This window comes from Rana temporaria, chromosome 9 (assembly GCF_905171775.1).
Source record: "Rana temporaria chromosome 9, aRanTem1.1, whole genome shotgun sequence".
NCBI lineage: Eukaryota > Metazoa > Chordata > Amphibia > Anura > Ranidae > Rana > Rana temporaria.
Window position 1 is genome coordinate 95,950,441 of NC_053497.1, and position 16,386 is coordinate 95,966,826.

Sequence of the window (16,386 nt, forward strand, 5' to 3'; positions counted from 1 at the left end):
GCCCCTCCCCCCTCAATAGGTTTCCCCTCCCCCCCAGGTCAGTGAGGAGGAATATTGCACTGAGGTCAGGAAAGTTATTTATGGAAAGAAATAACATTACAAACGCTTTTAATTCACAGATCTAATACATGATTTAAGCCTCCAAACAAAGCTTAATAAATCCTCAACCGTACATGCGATCGATACAACGACTACACCGTTTGAAATACACGGCCCTTGTGAATGCATCGATATGAAATTTATGTTGATAAACTTAAAAATGTGGCCATGTCTGCGATTTAGAAAAGAGCGTCTTTGTGAGTTCTGCAGCAACATTTTTTAGATAATTTAACATGAGAGTCTATGAGACATAATTTCTGGCTGTTGCTCCAATAACTAAAACTAAAATACGTATCGCAGAATTGATCACATTGCCAGAAACCAGACAAGCATAGCTACGTTTTGATATAAAAATTGTGTATGAAAAGTAGATCTTGTGGGCGTGAGAGCAATTTGTTTCCCCTTTTTCTAAAGATATTTTTAATTACAAAGATCTCCAATGTTAAGGTCACATGACAGACTCTAAATCCCCTCCATAGGATTACATTATAACCGATTGCATTTTGTAAAAAATTCGCCAAACGTAAATTGCGTTTTCACCAAAAAATTGTAAACGATAACGATCTGAAAAGTCATAGCCGGATAGCTAAATATTTTGTGACCGCTTTAAAGTTTGTTTAGTGTCTGTAAGTGAAAGTATGAAGTAGCTGAAACTTTTGGCAGGGCATGTGAATTCAAAGGGGAAAAGGATGTTCTCATTGACTTCAATGTTAAAAAAAAGGGTCTAAAAGCTTAAAATTTATAAAAGTGTAAATAGTCGAAAAAAACTTGAAGAAGTCCCATCATTAGCTGAACGAGACGAACATTTTTACAGTTGAATGGTCTCAATAGCTGAAAGTATGCCGAAGTTACGCAGAACCAAAAAACGTAAGGAATAATAAGATTACTAAATTTACGGATATCAATACTGGAAATGTTTATTAAAGCATTCACACTAATTAAGATTAATACATTTACGGGTATCCATACTGGGAATGCTTATTAAAGCATTCCCACTAAGTATCACACAGGCAGGATTTACAAGCAGTAGTGGTAATAGTACTAGATAGCATAAAAACACTTGGGGAATACTTTACAGCATCAGTAGTGGTCATAGTAGTCAATAGTTTACCAAAAAATTGGGACACAGGTGTCTTGACAGAGCTGTAATAGTAGTAGTAGACATTGACAATACAGTGTCAAATCACTCGGGCAAGAGGTGCCATGATGAACAGCAGCAGCAGCATCAGTAGTGGTAATAGTAGTATAGAGTGGCAAATAACTAGTGACATAGGTGTCTTGATTGAGCAGTAGTAGTAGTAGTAGACATTGACAATACAGAGTCATATCACTTGGGCAGGAGGTGCCATGATGAACAGCAGTGGTAATAGGAGTATATAGAGTGTGAAATAAATGCTGACATAGGTGTCTTGACTGAGCAGCAGCAGCAGAAGCAGCAGTAGTAGTATTAGCAGTAGTAGTTGATACAGAGTCATATCACTTGGGCAGGAGGTGCCATGATGAACAGCAGTGGTAATAGGAGTATATAGAGTGTGAAATAACTGCTGACATAGGTGTCTTGACTGGGCAGCAGCAGCAGAAGCAGCAGTAGTAGTATTAGCAGTAGTAGTTGATACAGAGTCATATCACTTGGGCAGGAGGTGCCATGATGAACAGCAGTGTTAATAAGAGTATATAGGGTGTGAAATAACTGCTGACATAGGTGTCTTGACTGGGCAGCAGAAGCAGCAGTAGTAGTATTAGCAGTAGTAGTTGATACAGAGTCATATCACTTGGGCAGGAGGTGCCATGATGAACAGCAGTGTTAATAAGAGTATATAGAGTGTGAAATAACTGCTGACATAGGTGTATTGACTGGGCAGCAGCAGCAGAAGCAGCAGTAGTAGTATTAGCAGTAGTAGTTGATACAGAGTCATATCACTTGGGCAGGAGGTGCCATGATGAACAGCAGTGTTAATAAGAGTATATAGGGTGTGAAATAACTGCTGACATAGGTGTCTTGACTGGGCAGCAGCAGCAGAAGCAGCAGTAGTAGTATTAGCAGTAGTAGTTGATACAGAGTCATATCACTTGGGCAGGAGGTGCCATGATGAACAGCAGTGTTAATAAGAGTATATAGGGTGTGAAATAACTGCTGACATAGGTGTCTTGACTGGGCAGCAGAAGCAGCAGTAGTAGTATTAGCAGTAGTAGTTGATACAGAGTCATATCACTTGGGCAGGAGGTGCCATGATGAACAGCAGTGTTAATAAGAGTATATAGGGTGTGAAATAACTGCTGACATAGGTGTCTTGACTGGGCAGCAGAAGCAGCAGTAGTAGTATTAGCAGTAGTAGTTGATACAGAGTCATACCACTTGGGAAGGAGGTGCCATGATGAACAGCAGTGTTAATAAGAGTATATAGGGTGTGAAATAACTGCTGACATAGGTGTCTTGACTGGGCAGCAGCAGCAGAAGCAGCAGTAGTAGTATTAGCAGTAGTAGTTGATACAGAGTCATATCACTTGGGCAGGAGGTGCCATGATGAACAGCAGTGTTAATAAGAGTATATAGGGTGTGAAATAACTACTGACATAGGTGTCTTGACTGGGCAGCAGAAGCAGCAGTAGTAGTAGTATTAGCAGTAGTAGTTGATACAGAGTCATATCACTTGGGCAGGAGGTGCCATGATGAACAGCAGTGTTAATAAGAGTATATAGGGTGTGAAATAACTGCTGACATAGGTGTATTGACTGGGCAGCAGCAGCAGAAGCAGCAGTAGTAGTATTAGCAGTAGTAGTTGATACAGAGTCATATCACTTGGGCAGGAGGTGCCATGATGAACAGCAGTGTTAATAAGAGTATATAGGGTGTGAAATAACTGCTGACATAGGTGTCTTGACTGGGCAGCAGCAGCAGAAGCAGCAGTAGTAGTAGTATTAGCAGTAGTAGTTGATACAGAGTCATATCACTTGGGCAGGAGGTGCCATGATGAACAGCAGTGTTAATAAGAGTATATAGGGTGTGAAATAACTGCTGACATAGGTGTCTTGACTGGGCAGCAGAAGCAGCAGTAGTAGTATTAGCAGTAGCAGTTGATACAGAGTCATGTCACTTGGGCAGGAGGTGCCATGATGAACAGCAGTGTTAATAAGAGTATATAGGGTGTGAAATAACTGCTGACATAGGTGTATTGACTGGGCAGCAGCAGCAGAAGCAGCAGTAGTAGTATTAGCAGTAGTAGTTGATACAGAGTCATATCACTTGGGCAGGAGGTGCCATGATGAACAGCAGTGTTAATAAGAGTATATAGGGTGTGAAATAACTGCTGACATAGGTGTCTTGACTGGGCAGCAGAAGCAGCAGTAGTAGTATTAGCAGTAGTAGTTGATACAGAGTCATATCACTTGGGCAGGAGGTGCCATGATGAACAGCAGTGGTAATAGGAGTATATAGAGTGTGAAATAACTGCTGACATAGGTGTATTGACTGGGCAGCAGCAGCAGAAGCAGCAGTAGTAGTATTAGCAGTAGTAGTTGATACAGAGTCATATCACTTGGGCAGGAGGTGCCATGATGAACAGCAGTGTTAATAAGAGTATATAGGGTGTGAAATAACTGCTGACATAGGTGTATTGACTGGGCAGCAGCAGCAGAAGCAGCAGTAGTAGTATTAGCAGTAGTAGTTGATACAGAGTCATATCACTTGGGCAGGAGGTGCCATGATGAACAGCAGTGTTAATAAGAGTATATAGGGTGTGAAATAACTGCTGACATAGGTGTCTTGACTGGGCAGCAGCAGCAGAAGCAGCAGTAGTAGTATTAGCAGTAGTAGTTGATACAGAGTCATATCACTTGGGCAGGAGGTGCCATGATGAACAGCAGTGTTAATAAGAGTATATAGGGTGTGAAATAACTGCTGACATAGGTGTATTGACTGGGCAGCAGCAGCAGAAGCAGCAGTAGTAGTATTAGCAGTAGTAGTTGATACAGAGTCATATCACTTGGGCAGGAGGTGCCATGATGAACAGCAGTGTTAATAAGAGTATATAGGGTGTGAAATAACTGCTGACATAGGTGTCTTGACTGGGCAGCAGCAGCAGAAGCAGCAGTAGTAGTATTAGCAGTAGTAGTTGATACAGAGTCATATCACTTGGGCAGGAGGTGCCATGATGAACAGCAGTGTTAATAAGAGTATATAGGGTGTGAAATAACTGCTGACATAGGTGTCTTGACTGGGCAGCAGAAGCAGCAGTAGTAGTATTAGCAGTAGTAGTTGATACAGAGTCATATCACTTGGGCAGGAGGTGCCATGATGAACAGCAGTGTTAATAAGAGTATATAGGGTGTGAAATAACTGCTGACATAGGTGTCTTGACTGGGCAGCAGCAGCAGAAGCAGCAGTAGTAGTATTAGCAGTAGTAGTTGATACAGAGTCATATCACTTGGGCAGGAGGTGCCATGATGAACAGCAGTGTTAATAAGAGTATATAGGGTGTGAAATAACTGCTGACATAGGTGTATTGACTGGGCAGCAGCAGCAGAAGCAGCAGTAGTAGTATTAGCAGTAGTAGTTGATACAGAGTCATATCACTTGGGCAGGAGGTGCCATGATGAACAGCAGTGTTAATAAGAGTATATAGGGTGTGAAATAACTGCTGACATAGGTGTCTTGACTGGGCAGCAGCAGCAGAAGCAGCAGTAGTAGTATTAGCAGTAGTAGTTGATACAGAGTCATATCACTTGGGCAGGAGGTGCCATGATGAACAGCAGTGGTAATAGGAGTATATAGAGTGTGAAATAACTGCTGACATAGGTGTATTGACTGGGCAGCAGCAGCAGAAGCAGCAGTAGTAGTATTAGCAGTAGTAGTTGATACAGAGTCATATCACTTGGGCAGGAGGTGCCATGATGAACAGCAGTGGTAATAGGAGTATATAGAGTGTGAAATAACTGCTGACATAGGTGTATTGACTGGGCAGCAGCAGCAGAAGCAGCAGTAGTAGTATTAGCAGTAGTAGTTGATACAGAGTCATATCACTTGGGCAGGAGGTGCCATGATGAACAGCAGTGTTAATAAGAGTATATAGGGTGTGAAATAACTGCTGACATAGGTGTCTTGACTGATCCAGAGGAGTCATGGGAGAAAATCATGTGGTCAGATGAGACCATAATATAACTTTTTGATCATAATTTCACTAACCGTGTTCGGAGGAAGAATAATGATGAGTACCATGCCAAGAACGCCATCCCTAATGTGAAGCATGGTGGTGGTAGCATCATGCTTTGGTGGTGTTTTTCTGCACATGGGACAGGGTGACTGCACTGTATTAAGGAGAGGATGACCGTGGCCATGTATTGCGAGATTTTGGGCAACAACCTCCTTCCCTGAGTTAGAGCTTTGAAGATGGGTCGAGGCTGGGTCTTCCAACATGACAATGACCCAAAGCACACAGCCAGGATAACCAAGGATTGGCTCTGTAAGGAGCATATCAAGGTTCTGGCGTGGCCTAGCCAGTCTCCAGACCTAAACCCAATAGAGAATCTTTGGAGGGAGCTCAAACTCCGTGTTTCTCAGCGAGAGCCCAGAAACCTGACTGATGTAGAGAAGATCTGTGTGGAGGAGTGGGCCAAAATCCCTCCTCCAGTGTGTGCAAAGCTGGTGTAAAATTACAAGAAAGGTTTGACCGCTGTAATTACAAAGAAAGCCTACTGTACCAAATATTAACATTGATTTTCTCAGATGTTAAAATAGTTATATTCAGCACTGTAAATACATCAGGTCCGGGGCTCCATCAAGGAATGCATGACAAGGGACCCTTCAGCGCCCTGAACCGACGACGGGTGCCAGAAAGTCACCGCCGATCCAGGACTCATTCATCTTTATGAATGTGAGTCTGTCCACGGAGTCTGTGGACAGACGGGTCCTCTTGTCCGTGACCACCCCACCTGCCGCGCTGAATGTCCGCTCAGATAGTACGCTGGAGGGGGGGGCAAGACAATAACTCCAGCGCATACTGAGCGAGCTCGCGGCAGGTGTCCAATCTGGCAACCCAGTACTCCATGGGGTCGTCGGTGCTCATACTGTCAGAAGCACCGACGGACGCCATGTAGTCTGCCACCATGTGGGCCAGCCGCTGGTGGTGACTGCTGCTGCTGCTGCTGCTGGTACTGGGTCGCTCGGTTTGGAAGAACATCCTCATCTCATCCATTAGGTCCCCTGCTCGGCTGCTGCTGGGTGCAGCCACCTGCTGGGTGAGATGAGGGGGGACAACTGGAGGCCGGGGAGTTGCCTGCTCCAACCGGCTGACAATGCCTGCCTGCAGTTCCTCCATCCGGTGCTGCCTCCGGCTGGCTGGGATGAACTGCTCCAGTTTCCCCTTGCACCTGGGATCCAAAAGGGTGGCCATCCAGAAATCATCCCTCGCCTTGATGGTCTTAACCCGGGGGTCCCTCCTGAGGCATCTCAGCATGTGGGCAGCCATGGGGAAGAGCACAGCCCGCTGTGACTCCTCACTGCTGGCCAGGTGAATGAGGTCCGACTCTTCATCCCTGAGGCGCTGCTGGTCACACTCAGAGATGCCCAACCCCCGGACTATCGGTGCCCCCAACACCGGCTCTCCCTCCTGACCAGGCCCTGACTCCGGGACGACACCAGCAACCACCTCCTCCTCATCATCATCATCCTCCTCCTCCTCCTCGTCCTGGCCCTGGTCTCGGTGGAGCATTGCTGACTCCTCCTGCTCCACCAAGGCACTCTCCCCAGCTTCGAGCAGGCGATCTAGTGTCCTCTCCAGCATGAACACTATTGGCAGCACGCTATTGAGGCCGACGTGCTCACTGCTGACCATCTTGGTCGCCTGCTCGAAGGAGGACAACACTTGGCAGACCTGCTTTATCTGCCCCCACTCCGCACAGGCGATGAAAGGGAGTTGTGGTGAAGCCCTCTCAGTGCGTAGTTCCATCAGGTACTCCCTCACCGCCCTTTGCTGCTCCCACAACCTCTTCAGCATGTGGAGGGTGGAGTTCCACCGCGTCACACTGTCCACAATCAGCCTGTGAAGGGGCAGACTGTACTTCCGCTGCAACTCGGACAGGGACGCGGTAGCGGTTGGGGAGCGCCTGAAGTGGCTGGCAATCCTACGCGCCTTTGCCACAATGTCACTCAACCCGGGATAAGTGCGCAGGAACTTCTGCACCACCAGGTTGAGGACATGTGCCAGACAGGGCACGTGGGTCAGACTGCCAGCACTGAGGGCGGCGAGTAGGTTGCTGCCGTTATCGCAGACAACCATACCTGCCTGGAGCCTTCGGGGTGTCAGCCACTTCTGGACCTGAGCCTGAAGTGCTTTCAGCACTTCTTCTCCAGTGTGTCTCCGGTCCCCTAAACTAACAAGCTGGAGCACGGCCTGACAGCGCACGTGCCCCACACTTGAGTAGCTACGGGGGCGCTTGCTGGGAGGCTCAGCAGCTGCGGAGACAGTGGCTTGAGGGAGACCAGCAGTTCTCCCCTGGACACCCCCGGGCGGCACCACAAGATCGGTTGCCGCCGATCCCTCACCGACGCCTCGGAGGGAAACCCAATGGGCCGTGAAGCTGATGTAGCGCCCCTGCCCATGCCTGCTGGTCCAGCCATCCATTGTCAGATGAACCCTGTCGCTGACAGCGTGATCCAGCGACAGGGTTACATTCTGCACAATGTGCTGGTGTAGGGCAGGGACACCAGTCCTGGCAAAGAAATGGCGGCTGGGGACACGCCATTGGGGTTGGGCCTGCTCCAACATCTGCCTGAAGGGGTTGCTGTCAACTATGTTGAAGGGCAGCAGATGTTGGGCAATAACCCTTGCCAGGAGCCCATTGAGGGAACGCACACGTCGGTCTCCAGGGGGGAAGGGAGTGGTGCGGTCAAAGGCGTCTGAAATTGACGCCTGGCGCCGGACGGCAGTGCGGGACACAGACGCGGAGGGTGCTGTGGAAGTAGAGGTCTGGCTGCCGGTACCAGTACCTCTACTAGAGGGAGCGGGGGGCATGACCTGCTGGAAAGAGATGAAGATGTGGCAGGGGCTGCTGTACCCTGCTCACTTGTGGTGGTGGCGCTGCTACCACCACCACGCTTCATCTCGTCAAACACCGCCCAGTGGTTTATCCTCAGGTGCTGGTTCAGGGCTGTGGTACCCACCCGAGCCAAACACTTCCCTCTCTTCACCCTCACTTTACAAATCCGGCAGATGGCCACGATAGGGTTGTCTGCCACCAGGGTAAAGTAGTTCCAGACAGGTGACTTCAGCACCGCCCTCCTGTCAGATGGGGTGACGCTTACTTGCACCTGCTGGGACTCGGTGCGCACAGGTGGAGCTGCCTGCTGCTGCTGCTGCTGCTCCTCCTGACACCTCCTGCTGCCATCACCAGTGGAGACCCTGACGATGGTCTCCCTGGTGGTGACCTGGCGCACCGTTTCACCAGGGTGCCTACCTTCCCCGTCGTCACTGACGTAGTGAGCCGACGCGTCAGATGGCAACCATGATGGGTCACCCTCTTCGCCCCCAGAGATGTCAGACCAAGGGCTGAGATGTGTTGGTCTGAGGGAACCAACTGACATGGAGCCTCTAGCCTGGCTCCGCTGTCCCCTCACCCATGCCTGGGTCTGACTAGGTGCTGCTGTTTCCTGCACCAAAACAGCAGCACCAGTTTGAAGGGATGTCTCTGGGATACTGCCAGCAGGTATCCCATCCTCCTCATCCATCCCTTCAAAAAGGTCCTGACCATCAGGACAGAGCTGAAGGTCTGCCTGATGCATGGCCTCCCCCAAGATATCCCTCTCACTGTCGCTGTCGAACAGTAAGATGCTGGACTCTTGGGTGCTGGGGGGGAGTACTACAGGCACCGGTGTAATGGTGGTACTACTGTGAGTCGGGACCGACGACTCAGTGGCACTGCTGTGCCCCATGTAGTCCACCACTACTTCAGCCTGAGATGGCAATATCGGGCGGCTGCCCGATGGGAAGAACTCCCGGATCAGGCGGACTCCCCTTGCACCCGATCCTCTACCACTAGTAGGGGCACGAGAGGTACCCCGTGCTGGCAGCGACCCAGCACTGGGAGTAACTCCCCTACCCCTGCTGCCACGGCCACGGATGCCGCTCATTATTGCTGATGTGTGTGGGGGGGGTAAACTTTATTGGGGGGGGGAAATGTGTTTTTATGTGTTTTTTTTACAAGACAGGCACGCAGACAAAGACGTACACAGACAGCTACTAAACTATAATAAAAGTAGTACACCAAAGACAAGGACTACAAAATTAAAAAAAAAAAAAAAAGCACTAAACAAACACTAACTTTTTTTTTTTTTTTTTTTTTTTTAACACAAAACACAGACACTAAACACACACTAAGCTAAGCTAGATGAAATAAATGTACACTAACAGTGTGTACACTTACTACACAAAATTTAACTAAACTGAACAACACAAAACTTAGCTTTTAGAAAAGCTCTTTAGGAAAAACTAAGCAAAATGTGCACTGAAATCACTAGCAAATATCACTGAACAGCGAAGATGCAAGATCAAACAGTAACACAAGATGAACAAAACAGCACAAAACAGCACAAAACGTAGCTTTGAAAAAAGCTCTTGGGTCTATTGCTTTGAAAAAAGCAGTTGATATACTGGAAAAGATGCACTGGAATCACTAAATAGCAATGCAGCACTATGCTGGTGATGATATAAATCAATCAGGAACAGACACAGGAACACAGAAACAGCCTCCACACTCTCTAGCCAGCTTCTGAATCTGCAATGAAATGGTGCTGGGAGTGAGCTTATATAATGTCCGTGCAGGCAGGTTCCTATTGGTTGCTAACCTCTGACGAGTGTGGAAGGAGAACTCTGATTGGCTCTGATGCAAAAGGGCGGAGAAAATAATCGCGCAATATTCGCATTGCGAATATTCGGCAATATAAAATGATCGCTTCAGCTACTCGGCCCAAGGTCTCTAATCATACCAGCAATGCTTTTAGACGTCTATGGAGATCACTAGGATGTGATCTGTTTTAAAAATGAAACTGTAAAAATCGCTCTGATGCGGAAGATAGGGGCGAAGAAAATAATCGCGCGATATTGCGTTTGCCGAATAATCGCATTGCGATTTTTCGGGAAAATTCAATGAACGCTTCAGCTACTCGGCCCAGGGTCTCTAATCATACCAGCAATGCTTTTAGACGTCGATGGAGATATCTAGGATGTGATCTGTTTTAAAAAAAAAATTGTAAAAAAATCGAATATTCGGAATTGCGAATATTCACAGCGAAATTCGAAATATAGCGCGATTTCTCGAATATGCTATATTCGAGTCGGATATTCGCAATGCGAATATTCGTGAGCAACACTACTGGTCAATACGGTTTTGTAGTCAAACAAATGTAAAGATCCACGGGGAGGTTTGCTTTATAAGCCTATACTGGGACTGGTGAGAAGTCTCTAACCCCGGCTCATCTCACTGATACCCTCTGCCTGCTTCTTGTGTTTGACCCCAGCTTCTACCTGACTTTGTCTGCTCTGCTTCTCACCTGGTTATGATCTTGGCTTGTTTTGACTACTCTACTATCTCAGTGAGTCTACAGACCTCTCTCACCTCACAGCGGTCACCTGCCCGCAGACTCTGTTCATCACAGCAGCAGTATTCCTGAGTCTTCTGCAAGCAAATGTGCTACTTTGTGTTACTTTGTGCCCGACTCCTTCTGTCTCACCTTCAGGGGAGTCTGGAACTTAGCTGCAAAGGAAGCTCTCCATTGGCCTTGGTACGTGATAGCTATGCATACATGTCGACCTCAGGTACTGTTTCGAACACCATTTTTGGTAAGTTTTATAACCCTTTGGGTTTTGTATTGCCTATTTTCTGGGTATTTACCTACTTTCCAGATAGCAAAGATAACTTGCCACAAATTTGTGGCAGTGTTAAATTGTATGTCTGTTAACTTGCTGCATATTTTCACTGGCAAGTTGTACACTTGAAGAGCACTTGAAGCACAAGTTCCAGTTGACACTTTTCCAATTTGTAGCAAATTTGCATTGTCTCTAGCAATAGTAAAGTTGCAGTGGTGAGTCTACAGCAAGAGCTCTGCAAGTCTACAGCATGGAAATTCAGACACAGTGACCCCTGTGCTCGGATGACTATTGCCCACATAACTGAACCTGAACTTGCAGCATATTTGCAGAATGTTTGCAAAGAAATTTGATCTGGAGTCACGCAATGTGGACAAACTTGTGAAGCCTGGCAAGTCTAGAAAATAGCTTAGCAAGTCGTTTTCAAACGTGCAGCTCAATTCCTTTCTATCTGGGTTAGAGCGGTATCTCTATTCACTGCCATAGCAAAGCATACTGTCCTAATGGCACTCTGCTTCTGTTACTGTTTCTAGATTATGGTCTATATAAGGACCATTTTATTGTGATGTGGATGATCCGGGCTAATGTTAACTACCATTTTTGACTATGGTGGCTGCATACAAACTTTGTTTCTAATGAACACATTGTGAAATAAATTGCAAGTAGCATTGCTGCCATTCTGGCTTGGTTTGCAAAACATGTCCATGACATAAAAGCATTTTCAGAAGAGGATCAAGTTGGTAGCATCAGTTTTTATCAGTATATGTACCAAAACCTATACGATGATTTACAGCAATTACAGTGAGCTGTAAAATTACAGTATTAGTCTTTTCTTTATGTAATTACTAATATTGATAGCCACACATTCAGTGCATTTGTGGCATCACAGCAGCTTCCAGCATCAATAAAGGGTGTAGGATACAAAACAAACACTATTTAAGCAATTTGCTTTAATACTTCAGAATGACTTATTATCTACTCTAAACACACTGCATGGTGCCAATTTGATTTTATTGTCCCGTTTAAAGGGCAAATAAACGTTTGATTTTTTTAAAGGGGGAGATAAAAGAACTAATTATCTTAGCTCCAATTTTCTCATTTACTTTTCAAACCTGCAGCTCCATTAATATTCTACAGCTTTCGTTCTGCAAGGTCCAGTAAAAATGTCACTCGTGTAAATAAATAACTTACTTCCCAAGCTTTGTAAAGTTTAACATCTGATTAAAATTAAAGACGGCAGTAAGTAATAACAAATGATCAATTTTAGAGTGCATGCCAAAAGTCTAAAGTAACATTAATATCTTTTATTGCTCAGAATAGTATGTTTAGTTTATACGCCTAACAGCGTAACATGGAGTCATCATGATTCTCTGTTTCTATAAATGCCCTAATTCAATGACAGTGAATGTTCTTGGAACTGTAATTGAATAATTAGGTTGATTGTTTTGGCTACACTTTAGTTATTTTTAGTCAAACACTAATTCAATATTTTATTTGTTTAGAACAGTATTTCTCCACCTTTTTTCTGTTGTGGTACTTTTTAAAATTCTGCACAATCTCAAAGCACCCATTCTAAAATGTAAAACGCTAAACTAATAGTTTTACATAATGCAGCAAAATCCAGACACGTAGGACACCCAATATTACAGTTTATTCTTACACAACAAACACATCTTTGTTCTGACTAGTATTCCAGGATTTCTCTTCTCCCTCAGTTTTTCTTCCTCACTCAGCTAACATGACCCCAGTGGTGAAAGTGAGGTGCAGGGGAGAGGCAAACAAGGTGCACCCTATGTGCTCCTTTTAACCAATGATGTCATCAGTTGTTATGCTGCACAATAAAAACTTGTGGCTTTTTGTAACAAACAGATCGGCTTGATCCATTTGCTGGCTTGTGAACAAGTTCTCAAGTTCTGGGCAAATTGGGCCAATGTTTATGCATTTTGCCAAGACACCCCTGAAGAATCCAGAATGTACTCCAAGGGACCATAGCACCCTGGTTAAAAAGGGTGGTTTAGAAAGATACTCTATTATCAGAGGTAGACATATTCTTATGAGGTTTTTATGTAGACAAACTACCTGCACCCCTTTGGTGTCCAATAATGTTGCCCCATGTGCATGACTTGTGAGGATGCCACCACTTTCCACCATTATATTGTTTTCATACCATTTTGTTTGAAAACACCATTGTTAACACATAACCCTGACAGACATTATCTTGGTCCCTTGTTTTGCTGAGCTCTGGCTGTGCACAGAAAAACATCCCTACTTATATTCCTGCCAAATAAACTGGCAACTGAATATTTACACAAACCCCTGTTCGGTCCCCCATAATGCCTCAAAACATTTAATACAAGCTAGTAAACTTTATAAGAATTTGGAGAGTAAAGCTGGCCATACACGGGTAGTTTTTTCTTTAGTTCATCCAAAGGCCTAAATCGGGGACCCGATTCCCCCATCCACTTATTTGAGGTGGATGGGGCAATCCACGCCACTGTGCCATTTTAATATGACATTGGGGAGACTTCAGAATACACTGATCAGTACTGCAGTCTATTGCTAAAATCTGACAGGGTGGTTGAACAGAAGTCAATCGGTAGGTCGATGTCTGTTCAACCACAATTGCCACACATCAAAATTTGACCAGTAAAGTAATAAATAAGTGCATTAAGCAATATACACTAATTGTTGAAGACAGAATAAATAGGAAGCAGTTGGACTGTTTGTATTGATTCTAAAAGCAAATATAAACAGACACTAGTTACAAAAATGAATACACACCTATTTTTTTTGTAAATATTTTATCTTTTCATGTGGCAACACTAAAGGAATTTCACTTTGCTACAATGTAAAGTAGTGAGAGTACAGCTTGTATAACAGTACAAATTTGCTGTCCCCTCAAAATAACTCAACACAGCCAGTAATGTTTAAACTGCTGGCAATATTTCCATCCATGGTATCATGTGACTCATTGGTTTAATAGAACAGGTTCCACTCAGGGTACATGCTAAGCGTCATATCCAGAGGTTGTCTTTGGGACATAGTCATATGAGTGCTGCCAGCATTGCTGCAAATGTTGAAGGGGTGGGGGTTCAGCCTGTCAGTGCTCAGACCATAAGCTGCACACTGCATCAAATTGGTCTGCATGGCTGTCGTCCCAGAAGGAAATCTCTTATAAAGATGATGCACAAGAAAGCCTGCAACAGTTTGCGGAAGGCAAGCAGACTAAGGACGTGGATTACTGGAACTGTGGTCTGATAAGACTAAGATACATTTATTTGGTTCAGATGGTGTCACGCGTGTGTGGCGGCAACCAGGTGAGGAGTACAAAGACAAGTGTGTCTTGCCTACAGTCAAAAATGGTGGTGGGAATGTCATGGCCTGGGGCTGCATTAGTGCTGCCACCACTGGGACGCTACAGTTTATTGAGGGAACCATGAATGGCAACATGTACTGTGACATTCTGAAGCAGAGCATAATCCCCTCCCTTCGGAGACTAGGCCGCACAGTAGAAGTCCAACACGATAATGACCCCAAACACACCTCCAAGATGACCTTGCTAAAGGAGCTGAGGGTAAAGGTGATAGACTGGCCAAGCATGTCTCCAGACCTAAACCCTATTGAGCATCTGTGGGGTATCCTATGACCTCTCTATCAATTTTGGATCAAAACCTTTTGGTTTGCAGTTACCAAATTCAGTTTCACTTTCAAGTTTTTAAGCTATTTTAGATAAACTAACAAATTGTTTATGCACAGTATATCTAAAGTAACCATAATCATTACAATCTATTCAATTTCCTTTAGATCTACTAACATCTATGTAGAACAAGGCCTGTCTGATCGGATACAAATGGAATAATTTGTTAGATAGGCTCTCACATTTTTACACAGTCTTGTTAAAATTAAAATAATTGTACAGACACTGTACAGATTGTAACATGTAAGGCCAGCTTTAGTTAATTAAAATGTAACAATCACATTCACATATTGTAAAATTGCAATAGTGTGTTAGTTCATTTGTTTTTCACAGAATACTTTTTCCCAAAATAAATTGTATAAGTAGAAAAAGTATAATTTTCCTATTTATGTGTATCCTGGTAAATTAATAATTCCCATCTTTAAGATCAATAGTCACAAATAAAGCCATTGTAATTTTAAATCAGCATTAGCTTTAGAGCGGTTGTTGATAAGTGGTTATGGGCATACTAAGCAAGGAAAATTGATGCTTTAAGTCTCAGTGGGGCATCCCCCATTAATCTATTGATTCACTTATCTCTTCAATTTCTTCTGTTTTTGCCACATCTTCTCAATTGCTTTTTCCCGCAGTCATTGTGGCTTGCTGCTGTGAAAGCTCTAATATTATTCTTCTATTTCCATGATTGTTCCTGAATTATTTTTTCTGGCAAGATGATATAAGTGTATATCAAAGATAGCGAATGCATATTCTAGCTATATACTGTTTATGTTTATGTCTGTGCCAGACGGTGCCACAAGGAAATTGCAAAAAAAAACAAACACTTAAAGCAATGCTCTTAGAGCTCTTTTAAGCTCTTAAAGTGTTTCTATCTTGTACAAGTTTGATCTCTGGATTGCTGTGCTCTTCAGTGAAGCATTTAAAGAATAGATGGCAAATGTTTCAACAGGGCAGAAAAGTATTTGGCTTCAATTTCTTAATCTGACCATAGAACTAAGATGACAGTTGGGTATTTAATAACAGTCTGATCTCCCATAGTATTTCCTTCCACAGGTATACATATAAGCATGTATTTTAGTCAATGCATATCTATACATGTAGCAGGCACCCTGACTTTGTTCTTATTCTAGGAACAACAGTCACTTCAATCCAGCAGATTTTCTCTCCAAAGCAATTCATCAGCTGTTAGTGTATGCTAAATCTGAGGGTACCAATTAACATCTCAGTCAGCATGCCCATCCATTAAATTAAGCAATATTTGGAGCGATCACAACATGTATATTAGTACTACACATTAACTCTTTATCCTTGCTCTAAAGATAAATTACTAAGATAAATTAGTCAACCAGTGGCGGCTGGTGGATTCTTCTTTTGAGGGTGGCAAACAAACAACACCATGGCACGGCAGCAATGAAACAGAACCCACCTGCGGGTGGTCAGAACTTACCAACTCATGTAGTGGGGCTGTGGTGTCCTCTTCTCCAGTTTCCTCCTTCACCGTGTGTCTCCTCTTCCGCCAAAGTGCTAGGCATCCCCTAGGATCGCCTGGCGCTTTGGCCAATCGGGTGCCTCCTGATTAATGGGGAGTAACTTTAGTGTGATAATAGCAAAAATGTATTTTCTTATCGTCACACAACAGGGTGGGATTGCAGCGCAATTGGAATCCATGGTCTGGCGCTATTGATGGATAGGGGAGGCGGCGCCCATCACCCTCTATGGACGGCCCGCCACTGT

At 44.5% G+C, this 16,386-nt stretch overlaps 1 protein-coding gene across 2 annotated transcripts in view; it reads right to left on the reverse strand.

Moving 5' to 3' along the window:
- GRIA3 (glutamate ionotropic receptor AMPA type subunit 3) overlaps positions 1–16,386 on the reverse strand; it is a 405,232-nt gene that overhangs the window by 269,138 nt on the left and 119,708 nt on the right. The gene's annotated exons all lie outside the window — the stretch shown is intronic.